The sequence below is a fragment of the Hippocampus zosterae genome, chromosome 6, assembly GCF_025434085.1.
Source record: "Hippocampus zosterae strain Florida chromosome 6, ASM2543408v3, whole genome shotgun sequence".
Classification (NCBI taxonomy): Eukaryota; Metazoa; Chordata; class Actinopteri; order Syngnathiformes; family Syngnathidae; genus Hippocampus; species Hippocampus zosterae.
In genome coordinates this window covers 18,431,362-18,453,084 of record NC_067456.1, presented here as the reverse complement: position 1 = coordinate 18,453,084, position 21,723 = coordinate 18,431,362, and the positions used below count along the sequence as shown (strand labels likewise).

Genomic DNA, 21,723 nt, shown 5'->3' with positions numbered 1-21,723 from the left:
ATGTTGTCTTTATAATGCACCATGACAGATCAGGCATTAATGTCAGCTTGAGTTGTTGTACTTAAATCTCCTCAGCCTATTTGCTCAGAATCAACAAAGAGCTGTGCATGGAGCAAAAAGAATTCAAACAACAAACAAAATAATAACGAAGACAACTACAGGTACTCTCACTGGAGCGTTTCGCAGCCGAGTGTGAAGCGGTTGGGATGAAGATCAGCACCTCCAAATCTGAAACCATGGTCCTCAGTCGGAAAAGGGTGGAGTGCCCCCTCCGGGTCGGGGAGGAGATCTTGCCCCAAGTGGAGGAGTTCAAGTATCTTGGGGTCTTGTTCACGAGTGGGGGCAGCAGGGAGCGGGAGATCGACAGGCGGATTGGTGCAGCGTCTGCTGTGATGCGGACGTTGTATCGGTCTGTCGTGGTGAAGAAGGAGCTGAGCCAAAGGGCGAAGCTCTCAATTTACCGGTCGATCTACGTCCCAACCCTCACCTATGGTCACGAGCTACGGGTCGTGACCGAAAGAACGAGATCCCGGTTACAAGCGGCCGAAATGAATTTTCTCCGCAGGGTGTCCGGGCTCTCCCTTAGAGATAAGGTGAGAAGCTCAGTCATCCGGGAGGGGCTCAGAGTCGAGCCGCTTCTCCTTCACATCGAGAGGAGCCAGATGAGGTGGCTTGGGCATCTGATTCGGATGCCTCCTGAGCGCCTCCCCGGTGAGGTGTTCTGGGCATGTCCCACCGGGAGGAGACCCCGAGGAAGACCCAGGACACGCTGGAGAGACTATGTCACCCAGCTGGCCTGGGAACGTCTCGGGATCCCCCAGGGAGAGCTGGACGAAGTAGCTAGGGAGAGGGAAGTCTGGGCTTCCCTGCTAAAGCTGTTGCCCCCGCGACCCGGCCCCGGATAAGCGGTAGATGATGGATGGATGGATGGATGGAACTACAGGTATCCCGATTCAGTAAGCATTTGGTGTTAATTTTAATGTAATTTTAAAAAAGGACACACACACACACACACACAAACACACGGGGCAATGTTTTGGTCCATTGAACGCGTTGGTCCAGTGCTTAAGAATGGATATACCTTTGTGTTTTCTGTCTCATACTCAGCATGTATCTCACTCTCAGGTTCTTCACTCCCAGGATTTTATCTCTCTTCCGTGCTCTATGTCTCTCTCTTTCTCTTTAAAAAAGTCTCTTCCAAGTCCTCTTACTGTCTATGTGGTGCTCTCAACTTTATTCTCTTCATCTTCCTGGCTCTGTCTCAATGTCTGCTCATTGTTATTCGTCGTTATGGTTCAGAACTAGGACATAATGTCCTTTTCGTTCTCTCCATTTTAAACTATTGCCAAAAAGTAATGGAGAGGAATACAAAACCTTCCAGTAACCCAGTCTATAAATAAGATTTAGTACACTTGCTGCATAAGTGAATGCGGAACTATGACTGCACAACTATTTGATGATCTGACTAAACATTTAACCGCACTTCAAATTGCAGCAAGGTGCTGGATTGAATAACATTTTCATTTAAGTAGAATCCTCCATCGGAGAAGCATGTTTGGAAGAAGATTAAAATTCAGTTTAAAAACCTGCGGCATATTTTGCTTGGCCATGATTCGACTTCACCTACTGAAGACTTTATTCAAACTAACTGGCATTTAACAACTGATGATGAAACTAACGATACAATACGCTACATATGTATCTCAAATTACTTTACTTACATACTTTTACTTTTTTTTTTTTGTAGACCAAAATGTAATGTCTATATGCCTTAAATGAACAACTAAATACTGCTTAGCCAAGAATAAGTGATGGGATATAAATCCATCCAGAAAGCTAAAATTACATCTCGTTAGACATTATTAAATCACATTGGACAACATTTGACTCTATTTGTTTTTGTAGACAGATTCATTCACACACACTTCCTGTCATTCCTTGGGCCACAGTGAGCACCGTCAGACATGCGCACAGTGGACAAACTAGTATCAGGTACCGTATTTTCCAAACTAAAAGGTGCACTGGATTATGAGGTGCAACCTTCATTGAATGGCCTATTTTGTCTTTTTGTTTTTCATATATTGGACTAACGGATTATAAAATGCAATCTACAATGCATCCACTAGATAGAGCTATGGTCAAGGAAATGCAAACAGAAGAATCAAATATCAGTAAAATGTAGAAGACTAGACTGTCTCAGAAGTGTGTGTTATTTATTCATTTGTTGTGTATTTACAAACGAGAAAATAACAAAATTAATTCTGTAGGGTGGCAAAAGAATTGTATTTTGTGATTTCCTCGCTTGATTTTCTGTTTTGAGGCATTATTTTCATTTTTCGTAGTTTCTTTGAAGTAATCGTTACTTAATTTTCGGTGGCAGTCATGAATGCCTCTCAAGTCAAATGGAAGAAGAGAAGGCACGGAGACGGACAAAGACGTACATGTATTTGTTGAGACTGTGAAAACCATTAATAAAGTGCGTGTTTTAAAAAACCAACACCATAACTCTCCTTTTGTCAGAGCTGCAACAAAAAACGTATTTAATAAAGCAGTGACACAGTTCATTAAACCAACAGCAAGTTGTAACATTGACTCGTTAACGTTGAATTCTCTTGCCGCTATTCTATTTCTGTTTTCTATTGCATGTCTCCTAAGGGTGTGGAAAATAATCGATATTAATCGATACATCGATGCGCATGTCCGCGATCCGAGTGCATCGGCTCATTCACTGGGTACGACGCGATTGACGGGTGAAATCGCGATTCATCACGATGCATTGATGGGTATCGGTGAAATCGCGATTCATCACGATGCATTGATGGGTATCGGTAAAATCCGATTGAATCGCCGTTTTATTCATGTTAAACGTCACATATCTGCCCTTTCCTAGGCGCAATGAATGCACCATCATTGCTTTGCGTTTTGTGTTGAATACGGACGGTAGCCGTGCGTCACATACAGTCCAGTACACAACGAGCGAAACATTATGGAAGTTAGCGCACGCAGCAGCAAGGAAACTACTATATTTAATGCAGCCGCAACATTCAAATCTTATGTTTGGAAATACTACGGCTTCGAAAAGAAAGACGGAAAGCTTGATAAAACCTCCGTAATTTGCAAGGAATGTCGCACTAAGAAGCCATACAACGGCAGCACCACAAATATGCAGACCCACTTAAACCGATGGCACCAGATCACCGACAAGTTTCCCTCCCGCTTCCCCGCCCAGTTCCTCGTCTGACACCGGAGAAACTCTTGGTAAACCAGGTCAGGATCAGAAAAAAATCGCCTCTTATTTTGGGAGTCCCCTTGCAACTCACTGTGACCGCGCAATGGCTATAACTAAGGCCACTGCTTATTTCATATGCAAAGACCTCCAGCCTTAGCGTGGTGGACAACGAGGGTTTCAGACAGCTCGTGCATGTTTTGGAACCCAGGTATAAAATACCAGACAGGTCTGTGTTCACTTACAAACATATTCCCGATGTGTACAACAAAGTGAGAAGTGAGATTACTGTGTCGCTGAACAGTGCGCAAAGAGTTGCACTTACAGTGGATGGGTGGACATTTTGCGCTAGAGATTCATATACATATATATTATTATTATATTTCATATAAGACACTCAGTGAGAATAGTCTGTTTGTGTATATATACACAATATAACAACAGCTGTGAGTCTCAGGTGCCAAATTGTTTACATTTTCTTTGCACAAAACCCAATTGTGAAAGGGCTTAAATAAGTTGTTTTACAAGTTCTACTCTTTATAAGGAATAAAGTGGTATCCTTTTTGTAATACCATACTGAATTCCATCTTTTTAAAAGCTTTTTTTCTTTGCTTATTTGCATCATGTTTAATTGCACAATATCGCAACAAATTGCATTGTATCGTATCGGATCGCATTGATTTGAACTTAATGTGTATCGAATCGTATCGCATCGTGACGACGGTGAAACGTATCGCATCGTATCGCCAGAAAATTCCATGTATCGTTTAAGTATCGCATCGCTGGCAGTGGATCGTGATGTGTATCGAATCGTCCTCAGTGCTGAGATTCACATCCCTAATGTCTCCAGTAAGGAGCCATTTTGGGGGTCGACATATTACCGTAATGACCATATACTAGGCGCACCGGATTTTAAGGCGCGCTGTGAGCTTTTAAAAAAATTGAAGACTTTTAGGTGCACCTTTTAGTGCAGAAAATATGGTATTTTACAAAAAGATTCAAAGCATGTATAAATCAAAATAGAGCATCTTGGATAGAAATTTGTAACAAATAAATGTTGGCTTTATTTGTAATATCGGTTAAGGATTGAGGATATTATACCAATTTTTATGTCATGATTTGGCCCATGCATATTGACTTGAACAGAAATCAATGTAAGTAAATGCAAATTTGTAATAATCATAATTGTTACTAAATGATGGGTTCAATATTTGCTATTTTACGACATCAAAACTAAGATCAAGCGGAGAGTGACATGAGCGACGTTTCTCATCACGATGCATGAGTATAAAAGTGGTTGAAAAGGTCAACTATATTTGAATGTTGAATAATGTAATTATGGTTGTCACAAAAAAAAAAGAAAATGATTTCTCACGGGATGGTCGATCCCAGTCGCCCTCCCACATGCAATGCTCACTTTTTTTTCCCTCCTGGGAAAAACACATTAACGCTTCAGCAACAAAAAAGTTGAGAAACATTGTGTTGTTGCTTTTCATATAAGCGAGGATCTTGTGTCGTTCACAATCTTAGTTGGCTCTCATGGCCATTAATCCCCCCCCGCACCAGCAGACATGAGGAAATTATCCAACAGTGACTGCTACTCTCTTGCCTAGTATATATTTATCTTCACCTATTTCCCAAAACATACGCATTCTTTCTTATCTTAATCACTGCTTAGTACATTTTACTCAAAAAAATGAATCTAGGCTGCTGCAGCTGGCAAAGTGTCAACAATATGTCAACCACTCCAAAAGCAAAAGTGAAAGTAAAAAAATTGCACTTGCAGCAGTGAATTATGAGTGAAAAATAACTGTCCGTGTATCAGTGACATAGACATAAGTTGGCCCAACCAAAACACAGTGCGGGACTAAAGGCACTTAAAAGTTGCGCTTAGTTTGTGCGGTGTCCATTTCATGCACATTTAGACTGGCCTTAACAGGGGTCACAAACAGGCAACCAGTGGTCGACCAGATACAGCCCGGGGATACCAATTGAGTATGATTGGCATAGAAGAAGCGCTGAGTAGGAGAATCATTGTGACAGTGACCTACATGATCCTGAACCTGCTCCTTAGGGAATGGTGTGTCATCACGCCCCAGACACTGCATCGGTGATCACGGTAATTAAATGAAAGCAACCGGTCAAAGGTCACTGAACACATCAGGGCCACGTGTGGACACAAGCCATTGCCATGGTAAAGATGTTTAAAAGCTCTGGATTTGTTGAGTGTGTTGTGGTTGTAGCCTTGGAGAGAATTGCCTATTTTCACGTTTGTTATATTTGTTCCTTAGTAAAATATTATTTTAATACGCATTTAAAGACAACACGGGAGAGATGCCTACAAGCTTTCATGTAGGTAATTTTGTCAAGTAGGAACTGGTTTAGCAATCACCTCAGGAGAAGACATGGTATGCGGCCATCACCCCAAAAACTTTCTCTGAATGGCAAACTACGAGGCAGATATGAAATAGGTTAAACAAGCAAAAGCTTCTTTTTGGTATGTAGCAATGAGATCTCTTCCCTGCAAAGTAGACAAGTAGTCCTACAGAAAGTCTCACTTACAGCCGTTGCAGCGCTTTAGCAAAGCTTCCTGGCTTGAACAAAAGACTTTGAAGCCTGAGAGCAAATCAACCAGTGTATTCTCCAACAAAAGCCAGTTGTGGAAGCCATAAGCGGCTACAGATACCACCTCCAGAAAACAGATTTGGATTCTGTTTAATAGCCCACTGGAAATCAATGTACTGTGGAAAATTCGAGTTCAGGACTTCTTTCGAGCCCGGAGCTTGAATACCAGCTGCAAAATAACACTTCTTTGACTTGCCAAAACAGCAGGAAACATAATGTGACTCCTAATTTAGGTCTCTTAAAACGAGTTGGGATTCTACAGAAATCCCACAATTGACTTTTACGTGAGACAGCATGGGGGTTCTGGACAATAAAGCGCAGTGTATTCCATTAAATCAGAAAAGGCAACTGCTGGCCACTCAGTCCTAAATTGTCAGGCCTAGAAAACAGAACAATGCTTTCAGGGGGAAACTCTATAAAATTGATTATTGCTTTCTCTTTCAAGTGCTGCTACAGCTTTGTGACTTGCACATGACTTGGCAGGAAAAGGACAGCTGGCCCTCCATTCTGGGTACCATCCAAATGATTGGTGTCCCACAAAGGAGGTAGGCTGAAGAGATGCATACTGGCGGGACTTGATTCACACGCAAGCGCTGCTGGTTATGGCGCAATTGGATGATCTTAGCACAACGAACAAGTAACGTCTCTACAGCTACATCAAATCAAATACAGAGACAAAAGCAAAAAGAACATCTCCTCAATTCTGTGAATTTCTAAAGGAAATGCATAAAGCCAATAAATGGTTTCAACTTCTAGGTGATGTACAAAGTGAAACTGACCTCTCAGCTTTCTGAATAAGAATTGAAGTTGTATACCTTTTACTGCAAATGTTGGAACGAAAAAAAACTTGTGAATGACTACACTCTATTCGCTTCACAGTGGGTTACCTAATATATTCTATGAAAACATATGCCCTCCTCAGAAATAATGTTAATTCAGTGGGCCTATTCATTAATTTCCTGAAATTGAACAAATGGAGCTCAATCACAAACATAACAATCAGACCCCTTTCAGTGTTGAACGAGACGACCAACTGTCCGCTAGTTCACATTTAAATTTTGTTTTCATGCGGTCTACCAATAATTGCACTTCTTGTTGTTGAGTAGCATGTTGCGGCTAAGCCACGGGAGTCTGGAAATTAGTTTGAAGCTGGTCCTTTTAATTATCCGTCAAATGCTTCCTGCACTGAGCAGATGTTTGGCTGCAGGGCTGTAGAGCAAGCAACCAAGCAGCAGGGCTAACACTATACATCGACCAGGACTTGGCTGTCGACTGACCTGTCCCTCTGACTGGGTGATTACTCCATTTCAAAGATTCAGGTCATTCATGCAGAATGTATTCAGCAACAAAAACATTATTTCCACTGATTTATTGTAACCACTAAATGTGTTTTCAGCAATTGTAATCCAATACGCCCTCTTGGCTCTTTGTCAGGAATGGAAAAAGCCGAGCTCTCAGAATAGTAAGATAACTAATGTTGGTTTACCCATTAGGTTTGATCTAAGCACACAACCCTTTTCTAGCCAATTAACAGGGTCATGTACTACGTTTGAGGTTTGTGTTCTGCTTCCGAGCCGCAGTACAGTCAGTAATATTGTCGCGCTAAATTTCCGAAATTGTACTGCCGCTTTATAATTCAACATTCCTTAGAAGTAGCATTTAACTTAATTTCTCAAAGCCAAAACCTCAGATTGTCCCCCCAATGTGTATAGCATACTGTGATCAACAGTTCAACCGTTAACAACCAGCAAATGACAAAAACCTAATTGTCCAGAAGAATAAAGCCTCGAGCTGTATTATTGAAAACTCATATTTAAAACGGTAATACCAGCCATGTAAAAATGGATTACATGAAATCATTTCATGCCTAGTTGCATCTGACTTAGATTAGCGCAGATTGTGATACAAAGTAGGCTAAGAGCCTGACAAATAAAACCATTGTGATATCCGGCTATCACCTTTGTGTGTTCACGGCGTACATGTCATTTTCAGCCGCGGGAAAGATATCACCAGACATTTGAGGAAGATGCATTTTGCCAGCTGTCAAGATCATCGGTAAAGATTCGACCATTCGGATGAGATATCTGCAAGCAAAAAAGAAATGGTACACGCAGAACCTACTCATGGCTACTTTACTATTGTTGAAGAGCAATAGCGCTCCAACATCTGGTTAGTCTTATTTATTAAAACTGTTGAGATGGTTCCTATTGACTCGTTAATCTTTTGAACAGGTATTTTCCCACAGTTGCCCTTTGACTGTATTGTTCTAAATAAGACGTGTGCAATAGTTTCCAGTGAGATACTGCAGCTTCTGGGTGGCTTTGTAATTAGAATGAGGAAAGAACAGAAAGTAGATGGTGTTACTCAAGACTAAAGCAATTATCACTACTGACAGTTTTGATTAATTAAGCTTTAGAATCTGTTTCTTAGTCATGGGGATCCAAATAGAAACTGGATCTAACACTTGAAAATGCAGCTTTGACTGAGCTGCTGCAGACTCACAATGACAAATTGAGAGCTGTGTTGCACCAATCCTGCTGTGAATACATGACACAGTTGACGCCAACCATCTAAAAGTGTCTCAAAAGCCACTTTGTTTGGATATATCTGCAAGCAAACATCGCCACAGAAACAGTAACTTCTGATGTAGCAGGCATCACTGCCGAGGGCTAAAAAGCATACGACTCGAAGTCTTAGTTGAACACACAAAGTAGACAGTATGTCAAATCTGTCTAAGAGGCCACTTTGTGGAAACAAAAAAATAGATAATTCTGGAAAAAGTAAAAAGAAAGAAAAAAACTGTAGTGATTGAAATTTGATTCAACTGCTATTTAATATGCATTTTCTTGCGACTAAACTTGATTTTAAACCATGTCATTAGACGCTAAGTATACTGACCAAACAAATACAAATGATTCATGATTTCAGTCGTGTCATACAATTTTGGGGACAGTATTGTAATTACAGTGAGAAATGATGTTGTCAGTGCAGATTATGATTTTCAGACACTGCTGGAAACTAAAATGGTAAAAGTACAACCAACTACTAATCCAGTTTTGGGGCAAAAGCAATTTATTTAAGTACAGTACCGTGTGAATGCAGGTAAATGGGACATAAAACGCATTTTCCCCTCAGAGTTAGACTTTAGGCAATGATGAATGACAGCTTGCCAGAGTCAATTTGGGACATGTGTATGATTTCACACCTGCTGCTCTTTTTTTTTCCTGGAACGTGTGCAAAATGTGAAAATGATCAGACCTATAGAAGCGCTGCCTCTTTTTCAGAATAGTAAGAGTGAGTGTGTCAATGCAACGTGAGAATATGTCTTCATTTATTCACATCTGTTAAAGGATCCTTGCGTTCCACTCACAGGTTATATTTTCAGTATGTAAATACGTTCACGCACTTGTATTTGCAATGGTAACGTATGCAGCCACTATGATGTTACGTTTATGGATGCATAAAACTTCTGACTGCTGATCAACTCCACAACATTTCATGGTGGACAGGAGAGATATCAAATTGAGTCAATCAAAAGATAACTCCTTATTCTTCATCAGAGGAAGCTATTCAACGTTGTTGTTGTTTTTTTTTTTTTTCCAATTTTCACCAAGCTTTCACAAATTGATCACTGTGCCAAAGGGCTCAACGACCAACCATGCCTCAGCTGTTGTCTGGACTTAGTCATGTGTCGTTCAAAAGCTGAGCCCATTGTGATGTCATTTTCAGCCGACCACGAGTGGAAAAATGGCCGTTACTCAAGATGAAAGGGAAAAAGTGTTGGATTTTCCGCTTAATTAATACACCACAAATGCAATATTAATCAGAATACTGTGTTTAGACCAGATGGGGCCACACAGAACATTATTGTCAAGACCATTTTTGACTTGACTTCCCCGTGAAGGATTGTGTTGCATGTTGGACAAAAGGGCCATTTTTTTCCAAATGGATATACTTGTTTTCACATCGTCTCTCAAGAAAAGGAATATATTTCCATTATCTAACACAAGTCATTGCTTGTTGAACGTTTCATAGCTTGTTTGGTGTTGGGAGAAATAGAGCAAATGTCAATGTGAACATTGTCTTTTTAATTTAACAGATTTTGTTTAAATTGCATATTTTCCAGCCCATCTCTAATTTGTACATGTACATAAGTAATTCCAAACATTCTACAGACCATTAATAATTCAATTTTTGCATGTGATTTCCTGACAGAATCACTGCTACTAATGAAAATGCAGGGTTACATTCACCAAATGCTGCTGCATTGTGTAAAAACACAACACTAGACACTGTCATTCACCCCAAGCTGACTGGCCTACACAAGAAAACACCTGCCTCTGCCCCCCACAAAGCACCACAAACATGAGCTGCTCAGGATCACAGCTGAAGTCTTCCGGGCTTTCTCCGGAGCACAAAGCAGTGCTCTGCAAAACTCCAAAAGGAAAAAAAAAAAACCTACAGCATGAAACACTTGCAGGAATGCTCATGAAGCTCATCTCTCTCGATTAGGGTTAGGTGAGGCGGTATCATGTTTTATGTTGAGAGGGAAGAAATTTCACCTATGCTGTGTGTTACACATTCAGTACAATTGACAAAGTTTATCCAATCCAATCCAATCAGAATCGGGACGATGCTGAACTTGTTTTTAAGGTATCGATTTTTCACTTCGGCTCTCGATACCAGTCAGCGACACAAGTCACTGGCGCCATATTGTAGCTGTTTCACAATCAAAAATTAAATGGCATGTATGGGTGACAGAAACATTTTACAAAGTGAACTGAATCTTTTCAATCCTCTCAAATACCCATCAATCTGCAATTCTGCTAGCATATGTACGTTTATGAGGTTTATATTAAAGCCGAGTGTGCATTATTCGTGCGTAACTACCAAAATTTAGACATTTATTTGCTCACTCAATTTGGTTGGTTTGTCAACTTTCTCCATTACGGTATTTCATGCATATACAAATATCTTACAAATTTACCTCTTTTCATCAACAGAGGAATAATAGAATGCCAATATTACTCGGTGCATTAATATAGTTTATTTTCCTGTTTAATGCAGAACAGGCAAAATAGCACATTAATTCAATCGCGTGTATCATACAGTGCTGCATCCAACTTTTGCCAACATTTTTATACATGTATCTATGAATTTTTAAATTATTTTGCATTTGTGTTAGTTTATTACAAATGAATCCAAAATAAAAGTGAGTTGTTGTATTCTGTGTTGCAATGTGACTCGTCTTCCTTTTGTCAGAAATAAAAAAAAGATCTTTGGTTGGTCTGTCATTGGTTTAATAGAAATTTTGTCTCAAATGTACGAGTGGTATCTGTTATTTGGTATTGGTGATTATCCAACAGTTGAGTAATAGTACTGGTTTCAATTTGAAAAAAGGTGGTGTCGAATGTAGGGAATATATTAAGGTTTGTCTTGTCCTTTGCACGCACCCAACCACACATGCACACACACACACACACACACAAACACACACGCGTGCACACACACACACACACACACACTCTCTCTTTCTCCCTTTGTCTCTTAGTACCATCTTGTATTCCATCCTTGAGTGTCCTTGTTAGTGTCAGAGTCAGTTGATGCTCTGGAGAAATGAAGCAAGGTCAACAGTTTATCTCTCCTCTTTATAAATAATGTGACTCATTGGCCGACAGAATCGTGGTTTGAGGGGTAAAAGTGCTAGAGTAGCGTATGTGGCTTATTCTCATCCTGAACTTTATTTTCATTAATTCAGTCTTCTTGTCTCCATCTATTTTTCTGTCACAGCGGGTGTTTCAACCGAGCACGATTTTTGGGAGAAGAAAGCGACCCTTCTACATAAATTTTGGCTATGTGTGTGTGTATACATACATAAATATATATACCGTATTTTCACGACTATAAGGCGCCATTAAAAGTCTAAATTTTTCTCCAAAATGGACAGGACGCCTTAAAATGCGGAGCGTCTTTTATATGAGCCGAGTTCCAAAATCTGGCTGCGACCCGACACGCTATTTATATAGAGAAAATGTGTACGTGAGTGACGACACGCACGCATGCGGAGAAGAGGTCGGCCAATCAGTGAAGTGCAGAGAAGAGGTCGGCCAATCAGTGAAGCGCGTCCATGCACTTATATGTAACTTATGGAGAGAGAGAAAATGTGTACGTGAGTGACGACACGCACGCATGCGGAGAAGAGGTCGGCCAATCAGTGAAGCGCGTCCGTGCACATATATGCAAATATATGAAGAGAGGTGGACGTGAGTGAGGACAGTCACGCAGGGGGTGGGTCCGGCAATGAGTGAAGGGTGGGCATGTAAGTGGACGCTAAAGGCACGCCTCTAGTATAAAATGTGAGTATGTGCATTATTATTTCCAAGAACCCCCGAAAAGGAATTCCAACCGCTGGACATCGGCATCAACCGGGCGTTCAAAGTGAAGTTGCGAGCGGCATGGGAAAAATGCATGATCGATGGCGAACACAGCTTCACGAAGAGTGAGAGGCAGCGCCGGGCTAGTTACGCCACAATCTGTGAATGGATTGTGGCTGCTTGGACGAACGTATCTGCTAGTACTAGTGATGGGTCCAGCGACACCGATGCATTGACACATGCACCGGGCTCACAGAGCAAACCACGTGTCGATGCATGTGCTGGCTCATTACGTCACGTGATTGACACGTGAACTGCGTTGACACAGTCCAGGCTTCTAATTGACACACCGGCTGCGTTGACACAGTCCAGGCTGCTAATTGACACATCGACTGTGTTGACACAGTCCAGGCTGCTAATTGACACATCGGCTGCGTTGACACAGTCCAGGCTGCTAATTGACACGTGAACTGCACCGGTGCAGTTTAGACTGCATCGGCTGCTTGGCACAGTACAGGCTGCGCCACTTAGTCCAGGGGGCGTCGACTCAGTGCAGAGGGCGTTGACGCAGCAAAAGCCCGCCGCACAGTGTTTATAAGGAAGTGGGTTTGGCGACACAATGCCACTTGCCGAAACAAGCCAGACCTCACTCACGCTCGCTTGTCGAAGTTCGTGTCAGTGCAGACTTCGTGTTCGTGCCTTGCCTTCCTTGCCGATTATGGAGCAGAGACGCAAATCATCCGTCGTGTGGGACCATTTTGATGTCCCGGAGAATAAGGTATTATTTATTTATTTATTCAAATCGCCTTCTGTCGCCGAGAGCCTCTCGGCGAGAGGCACTCGCCGAGTGCCTCTCAGATTATTGACATGTGTTGTACCATTCTAATCCGAATACATTTCAAGGTAACTCTTAGTTACTTCTTATTCACATTTCATTACAGGTGAAATGTCGAATTTGCCGGGTCGAATTGTCATACACCAACAGAAGCACCTCCACCATGCTGAGGCATTATCGGGCCAAGCATGAGAATGAAGTTCGCGATACACCCAGTATTACGCCAGGTATACAAACGTTCACTCATCTTTTCACGGTTGCTATGTTGATGATTTAATTGACAATCAGTAATTATTATTGGTTGACTCTCCACTCCATGTTTGACAATCAAGGTTCCACGAAGCAGCTGTACTGGAAGGACCAACACACTTCTTTCCCAAACCTCTCCCACCTCGCAAAGGAGTTCCTTTGTACGCCAGCCTCATCCGTTTAAAACATTGGAGCATCTTATTTTTCTCAATAAAAATTTGTGAAATAAAAGCTCACAAGCATCCTCATTCAAATGATCTTCACATTATTTGAACACATTGAATGTTGCAAAATGAATGCATGGATGTGAATGATATTGTACACTTCATCATCAAATCGATGAATGACCTTATGAAAATGTTTTGGAACAGTTGTAGATGCAAAACCGTGCTGGCAGCTACATAATAGATAATAAAAGAAAAATATCCCAAACCATAGGGATCCTCCCAAAAACTAAGGATGTGCTGAATAAGAAATCCTTGTACACATACTTTTATTACTTCCATATTTGACCTATTGTGTGGGAATATGGGGAAATGCCAGTAAAACACTGTTTTAAAACTACAATACAAAGCAATCGGAACAATCACTGGTTCCAAATGGACGGAACCCACAAATCCACTGTTTATCAAATTAAACAATGAAATCTCATGACCTGATTGATTTCAAAATCGCCCAATTAATGTACAAAGCACACAATAATAACCTTTGCCAAAAGATCCAGAAGCTTTTTAACATTTGAGAAAGTTGTCATAATTTAGGGGGTACTAATCTATACAAAAAAATCCAAAACACGAACGAACATCACACAAAGGAGTGTATCTGTAATAGGTGTAAATCTGTGGAATGATTCTGAAACGGACCAGTAAAATGAGGAACTCTCTTGCTGAGAATAAAAATGAATTCGAGAGTAGTACAAGACAACTACACAAATCAGAATTAAGCTGATAAATTCGATACACTCATGAAATATAGCAATACATCAGAAATACATTGATGAGATTATTTAATATATTAATGAAATGTAGCATCCATTATGAATATGAGAAAATCGACATATACATGTGCTCTAAAGAGTATGTACTGTATATACAAACCTAATGTAAAAATGTATTAGTACAGCATACATAAGGGTAAAAGCATTTGTTGATATTTAGACTTTCTTTCCTATTTAGAAAAATGATCAATTCATATATAAGAAGGGATAGGACTCGGGGTAGGTTTTTTGCTTCTTTCTACTCCTTTGAACACATATTTGTGATGATGACTATTTTCTTTTCCTTTTTTTATATCTTACCTTCACCTTTTGCCAATTTATTACCGAATTGTATATTTTATATGTTCAATATACAAAACAATTTATCAGTCAGTTCAGTCTGTTAAGTGGGTTGGCTGCAGGGATCTTGAAGGTCCAGCAGGTGGCAGTGGTCAGTGACACAGTATCAGCACAGTATCAACACAGTGTGTCAGTGTGTCGACACGCCTCATGAGGCCTCATGGACCCATCACTAGCTAGTACAGTTGTTCGAGCTTTTGGCAAAGCCGGCATCATTTCTGTGGAGCCACATGACGACGAGAGTGACTCTGACAACGAGAGGGAACCCGGCGGTTTGGATGGATTACCGATACTTGCACAATTGTTCAATTCGGACACAGAAGATGACGACTTTGATGGCTTTCTGAGTGATGATTGAGCAAAAAACGCGAGTACCTTGTAAATAAAATACACCCGACCTCAGTTCTGCTTTCGTTGCCTTTTTAAAAACGTGTTTTAGCTTTGAGCTTCAGTGTATGCTTCAAGCTAACGTGTTAGCGAACGTGTTAGCATGCATGCATGCCGTATGTTTAAGCGTATGTTTTACCACTGTAGAACTGCGCCCATTAGTATAGTGCGTCCTGTGTATGTGTAAAATACAGAAATGTCACCCATTAATGAGACTGCGCCCAACCGTACGGTGCGTCGAATAGTCGTGAAAATACGGTATATATATATATATATATACACACACACACACACACACTGTACTGTAATGTACTGAAGGATGGCTAACCCAAGGGCGAACGATCCTGATCATGAAGGATCCCTCAAAGGGAGCAGTCCCATCCAACTATCGGCCAATAACTTGTCTCTCCACAACATGGAAGTTCATGTCAGGCATCATTGCCGCTAAGATAAGTGGACACATGGATCAATACATGAGCGAAGCACATAAGGGCATTGGTAGAGATACCAGGGTAACCAAACATCAGCTCCTAGTTGACAGAACAGTCGCACAAGACTGCAGGTCCCGACGTACCAACCTGTGCACAGCCTGGATTGATTACAAGAAAGCCTATGACTCGATGCCACATACATGGATCACTGAATTCTTGGAGTTGTATCAGGTGAACAGGACCCTAAGAGCCTTTGTTGCGAACTCGATGACGATGTGGAAAACCACACTTGAAGCCAATGTGTTTGTTTAATAACGACACAAGACTTGGCTGGTAACATCTTTCCTTTTGTAGGAGTCAGCGTTGATTTACGTTTTCTTGGGCGGTCAATCTCGAGCAGAAGGCATGGAGACCGAGAAGCAGAAGGACGTTGTAGTCAATTGAGTTGTGTATTCGTCTTAAAAAGAACCAACACGACAGCTCATTCGTTTTCTGTCGTTTTGCTCCGCTGCAGAAACTGCCGTGTGAACGCAAGTGGGGCTGCGTCGACGCTGTGCCGATGCTGTCACGCTCAGCGGCTTTGTACGTGTGAACGCTCCACACAATTTGCTGCGGTGCAAAATATATCGCAACAAAATACATCGGTGCAGCGCCGGAGCAAATGTGTGCCGTGTGAACAGCCATATAGACTCCCTGATCCACACAACCAGGATCTACAGCAGCGACATCGGGATGTCATTCGGGCTTGAGAAATGTAGATGCATGGTGACTAAGAGAGGAAAGGTAGTCCACACTAAAGGGGTCTCACTCCTGAAGGAACAATAGCAGACATTGAGGACAGCTACAAGTACCTCGGTATACCACAAGCCAATTGCAACCTCGAACTGGCAACAAGGAAAGCGGCTACGGCCAAATACCTCCAGCGAGTGAAGCAAGTCCTAAGAAGCCAGCTCAATGGCAAGAATAAGACCTGGACAATAAAAAGCTATGCCCTGCCAGTGATCAGATACCCTGCAGGAATAATAATGTGGCCAAAAGAAGAGATTCAGACCACGGACGTTAAGACCCGAAAGCTCCTAACCATGCATGGAGGGTTCCATCCCAAATCCAGCACCCTGAGACTGTACGCAAGCCGAAAGGAAGGAGGCCGAGGTCTAGTGAGTGTGAGAGCCACTGTCCAGGATGAAACATCCAAGCTCCATGAATACATCAAAGAGAAGGCTCCAACGGATGACGTACTCAGAGAATGTCTCAGACAATGGGGAACAGAAGATAAGGCGCTGGAAGAGGGACCATCATGGGAGGACAAGCCCTTACACCGGATGTACCACCGCACCATAACTGAAGTGGCCAATCTCAAGAAGTCCTATCAGTGGCTGGCCTGAAGGACAGCACAGAGGCACTCATCCTGGCTGCTCAGGAGCAGGCCCTAAGCACCAGAGCCATTGAGGCCCAGATATACCACACCAGACAACACCCAAGGTGTAGGTTGTGCAAAGAGGCACCTGAGACGATCCAACACATAACTGCAGGGTGTAAGATGCTGGCAGGGAAAGCCTACATGGAACGCCATAACCGGGTGGATGGCGTAGTCTACCGAAACATCTGTGCGGAGTATGGACAGGAAACCCCAAGGTCAAAATGGGAAAAGAAGAACCTGATTTTCTAGATTAAGATAATGGAGTGTGTAAGTTAAGGTGAGAAGCTCGTCATCCGGGAGGGGCTCAGAGTTGAGCCGCTTCTCCTCCACATCGAGAGGAGCCAGATGAGGTGGCTTGGGCATCTGATTCGGATGCCTCCTGAACGCCTCCCTGGTGAGGTGTTCCGGGCATGTCCCACCGGGAGGAGACCCCGAGGAAGACCCAGGACACGCTGGAGAGACTATGTCACCCAGCTGGCCTGGGAACGTCTCGGGATCCCCCGGGGAGAGCTGGAAGAAGTAGCTAGGGAGAGGAAAGTCTGGGCTTCCCTGCTAAAGCTGTTGCCCCCGCGACCCGGCCCCGGATAAGCGGTAGATGATGGATGGATGGATGGAGTGTGTAAGTGTCTTCATTGCTCAAATACAATGTTTTTTTTTTTTTTTGGTAATGTAAAGGTAATTTAGTGTTTAGTGTTTCCAAATCCAGGCCATGGAGTTTTCAATCTACTGTATCTGACTGTAGCGTATTCGTGCTTTTCTACATTAATTGAGGTTTTGCATTACTTTCAGATCTTACCCAAAAGAGATCATATCTAATCATAGCCATTCGTGCATTTTCCGATCGCTCCGTTAAAGAATGATTCGTTAACTTTTTCGGTTTACGGGATCTCCAATCGCCTTCTAATTATCGTCATTTCTATTATCATTGTGCAGAAAAAAAAATGATGTAAATGCAATGTCGTTCGATGTTAACAAGTACGTCCCCCTTCAAACAACACATACACAAGAGATAAAAATGAACTCTAAAATGCCCTTCATGTTGAAGAACATGAGGCACTTGTCACAATTCAACATGTTCAACCAAGTGTGCTCATGTTGCCACATTAATTGCATAGCATAGGAGAAGTGTGATCGCATGATTGTACAAATTACACCAATTGCGCAAGTATTTAATCTAAAAATGGAAATGAAGTCAAAAATGAAATGCTTGTAGCTCCATTTCATAAAAGCAGAGAGCAATTAAGTATAATGAGCATTAGCAAGGTCAGCATTGAAACGAATTTATTCACGGTGCAATTAATGAAGACATCTGTGCCAATTGGAAAATATGTTATGGGCCCATTTCATGCAAATTTGTACCTGCTACTGTTTTTTCAGCTTGGTGTACAGACTGGTTACTATAAAGCAAATGTCCCTTGAGGGATAATAAGGATTTACTGCAAGCTGTTGTGCACTATCAGCACGGTGCTTTATCTTTCACGTATCTGAGAAGCCAATCACAGTAACAGCATCGAGCAATATAAGACCAGTAATAGTGTTACTACTGGCCACTTTTATTTGATTTGATTTTTTTACTAGCTTTGCCCTTATCCCCCCCTGACATTTAAATTCGTTGGAGGATGATGCCGTTGATGCTTCAATGTGTGCATTTACCTTTGTGTTAAATAAATACTCATCTTGTTCTTGTGTACAGCACGATCCTCTTTCCTGCTGCAGTGATGACCCAGATTTAACACACGGATCATTAAATATGCATTTAGTCTAATGGACTTAGTTTTTTTTTTCTTCATTTAATTCCCTGTGCATCACAACGTGACTGTGTAACACAAGCGACAATTTAGTTACCATAACTACAACATATTGTCAAACAGTATGCTGAGTGGGTAATTTCAGTTTGTGCCAATAAATACAAACAAATTATATTCCAAAGTCATACTTTGAATTTGGAATCAACAGCGTATCAAATCAATAAGAGGCTTGCTAACTAATTCCCAACAACAAAGGACCAAATTGATCACAGGCAAACTACAAACATGGGTCAATTTATTTTCAGTTAGAAGTGTTAGGGCCCCACTGGTATGGATTTTTTTTTTTTTAGGACAGTGCCGATTCTAATATCTGGGAGGAAAAAAAAAATTAGATAGCCAATTATCCATCTATCCATTTGCTAATCCACTTATCCTCACGAGCGAGTTGAAATCTATCCCAGCTCTCTTTGGGCAGTAGGTTGGGTACACCCTGAACTGGTTGCCAACCAATCGCAGGGCACAGAAAGACAAACATCCATCCAGGTTAACACTCACACCTCGGGACAATTTCAAGTGTTCCATTTGCCGCCACACATGTTTTTGGAATGTGGGAGGAAACCGGAGGCCCTGGACAAAACCCACGCAGCAAAGCCGGAATTGAACACTGCACCTCTGCACTCTGAGGTGGATAATGCTAACCAGTCGACCACCGTGACGCTGAAAAAAAATGAATAAAATAAAATAGAGAGGAATTTTCTCGAACAAAAAGCAAGAGCTGATATATTTAGATTTTGATTTAGGCCATCGATGTGTGCAGTATGTAAGCAACATCACGACTGAATTTCTAGGCAAAATATGATTCATGCATAATGGCTTTGACCGTTACATCAGTATTCTTCTACTCCCATTGTTTTCTTTGCCATGAAGTGATGACTTAAAAATAAAAACCAAAGATGTCTTTCTCACATGTTAAAACATGTCATCTTCACACAAGTTGAAATATATGATGTGCAGATAGTTCAACTAAAACGGATACCAATTTTCAGGGTACAATTTTTCATGCTCAGTGCAAGTCTAGCACAAAACGCAGTCTAACTGCCCACATGGGTGGAGTATTCTTTCTTTTTGTATTTTGCTGGACTAGCATAGTAAAGGGAGTTTGAGCCGTTGTGGGCGAGAGCACAGCTGACTCACTGCATATCAAAGTAGCTTTTGTTCATGCCCTTTAAATTCAGTGCAGCGAGAGCAATCATCCAACCACTCCCACTCACATTCATAACAATGGGCAATTTCGACAGCCTTTACGCATGTTTTTTCCAATGTATGAGGAAGCCCGGAATACTTGTAGAACACCCACCCATGCAGAGAGAAGATGCAAAATGAGAAGCCAAACACAGAGAAGCCAAAGCAGAGATTCCGAAACAGAACTGCTTGGCAGATATCCTAACTACTCATTCACCCTGCTGCGACAATACTCCATGTTAAAAAAATCTCTACATGGCGATGAAGAGACCAGGAAATTGTAAATCTTTTGTCACTGTTCTCTTAGAAAGAACTCTGGATTTTGATTCAGTTTTTCGCCTGAATCATACATCAAGCTGATGAGGTGTAACCTTCGGATAAACAGAAACATCCATAAACCATTCTTTCTGACATGTAAACCCACATTAGAAAGAATAATTATCCAGAATTGGCAGATGTTTGGTAATGGTTACTGTAAGTATAATGCAACTTCATTTCGTTTTCATAATTACTGTCGGTAGACCTGCATAAACTTGCTCAACCTACTTCCTCTGGTGATATTTAGAAATAGGAGTAATCGCCCCTGACACCAGTGTTCTCTGACTTGCATTCTAATTAGAAGCTGACTAACAGTAACACAACAAGACGTTTTGGAAGGACACTGGGGGATGTTTTTTTTTTGTTGTTTGTTTTTTCTCCCTGTTGACCTGATGGAATGCGTGCACTACATACAGATATACTATACATTCACACTCAGCCTCAAGTTAAATTAGCTCGTTGCTTCCAATTCATACAGAATGGATGTACAAACCAAAGAACTAGCTTCTCTCTCTCTCTTGCAGCTCTTCTTGCACCAGCACAATTTTCTCTCTGAAGATGATGGACTCCATAATATGTCCATCCTTCTCATAGGTCGCAGCTGTTGTGAAAACTCTACGGTGGAATTGCAGTCCCTATAGGTGTATTCACACCTGCAGTTCGGTCCGCTTTACACGGACCAAGTTTCATTTCCCAAACTGGTCAGACAGACCCTTTTATGCTGGTGTGACTACACACAAACGAATCGGATAAAATCGCAGGACTGTAGCGCACTTTTTGAAGTCTTCTCGCTGCTCTGCTAAATGGACTCTGTGTGGTTCGCCACAAATCTGAATACAAACCACTGCCGATCCGTACCAAATACAGGATACAAGCGACTCTGGTCTTACCAGATCAACCCCCATGAAAAGTGAAAAAGCGAGTAAGAATTTGGTTCCACAGCCCTCGAGGAATGTTCATGTTTACATACAGTTAAATGTGAACCGGGATTTAACGGCTGTTCCATAGTATGAATTTGAACTTGAATTTTGCATGTAACATATGAGCTTCTGCATGTTTTGCAGTGTGTGCGTGTGCGTGTGTCAGTGTGTGTGTGTGTGTGTGTGTGTGTGTGTGTGTGTTTGCCCGTGCGTGCATGCATGAATGAGAAAGAACTGCAATGCAGTCAGGATGTCTGCTTTTAGCCAACAGTCGAGGGCTGATTAACTTTGACAGGCTGCCTCTCAGGCCCACCACAACACAAGCAGCAGGAAAATCAGTATTTTAACCGCAGGACAGTCTGCCTGTTCAGGCTTGCTTTCAGGGCAATTCACTAAAATAAAATTGTCAGATTACATACTGAAATTACCAAAGCATTTCAGGGACAATGCATTTTGTTTCAAACAGCACCTATTGAACAAACTGTGTTTTCACATTTTCCTTGTTCGAAGATTTAAAGGAACTTGCGGGAAGCACATTTACAACCATCAGTGCCCGAATACAGTATAATCAATATACATAAATAAATAAAACATGAGCATTATGTTCGCCGT

The 21,723-nt window shown here is 41.6% G+C and overlaps 2 protein-coding genes and 1 long non-coding RNA gene across 12 annotated transcripts in view; 2 read left to right on the top strand and 1 right to left on the bottom strand.

Moving 5' to 3' along the window:
- galnt9 (polypeptide N-acetylgalactosaminyltransferase 9) overlaps positions 1 to 21,723 on the top strand; it is a 245,613-nt gene that overhangs the window by 8,266 nt on the left and 215,624 nt on the right. The gene's annotated exons all lie outside the window — the stretch shown is intronic.
- The window catches only part of fbrsl1 (fibrosin-like 1), a 362,003-nt gene that overhangs the window by 320,829 nt on the left and 19,451 nt on the right, over positions 1 to 21,723 (bottom strand). The gene's annotated exons all lie outside the window — the stretch shown is intronic.
- LOC127601634 (uncharacterized) lies at positions 12,972 to 13,490 on the top strand. Its single transcript, XR_007962604.1, has 3 exons — positions 12,972 to 13,003; positions 13,167 to 13,287; positions 13,393 to 13,490. It is a non-coding gene; the product is annotated as an uncharacterized LOC127601634 (long non-coding RNA).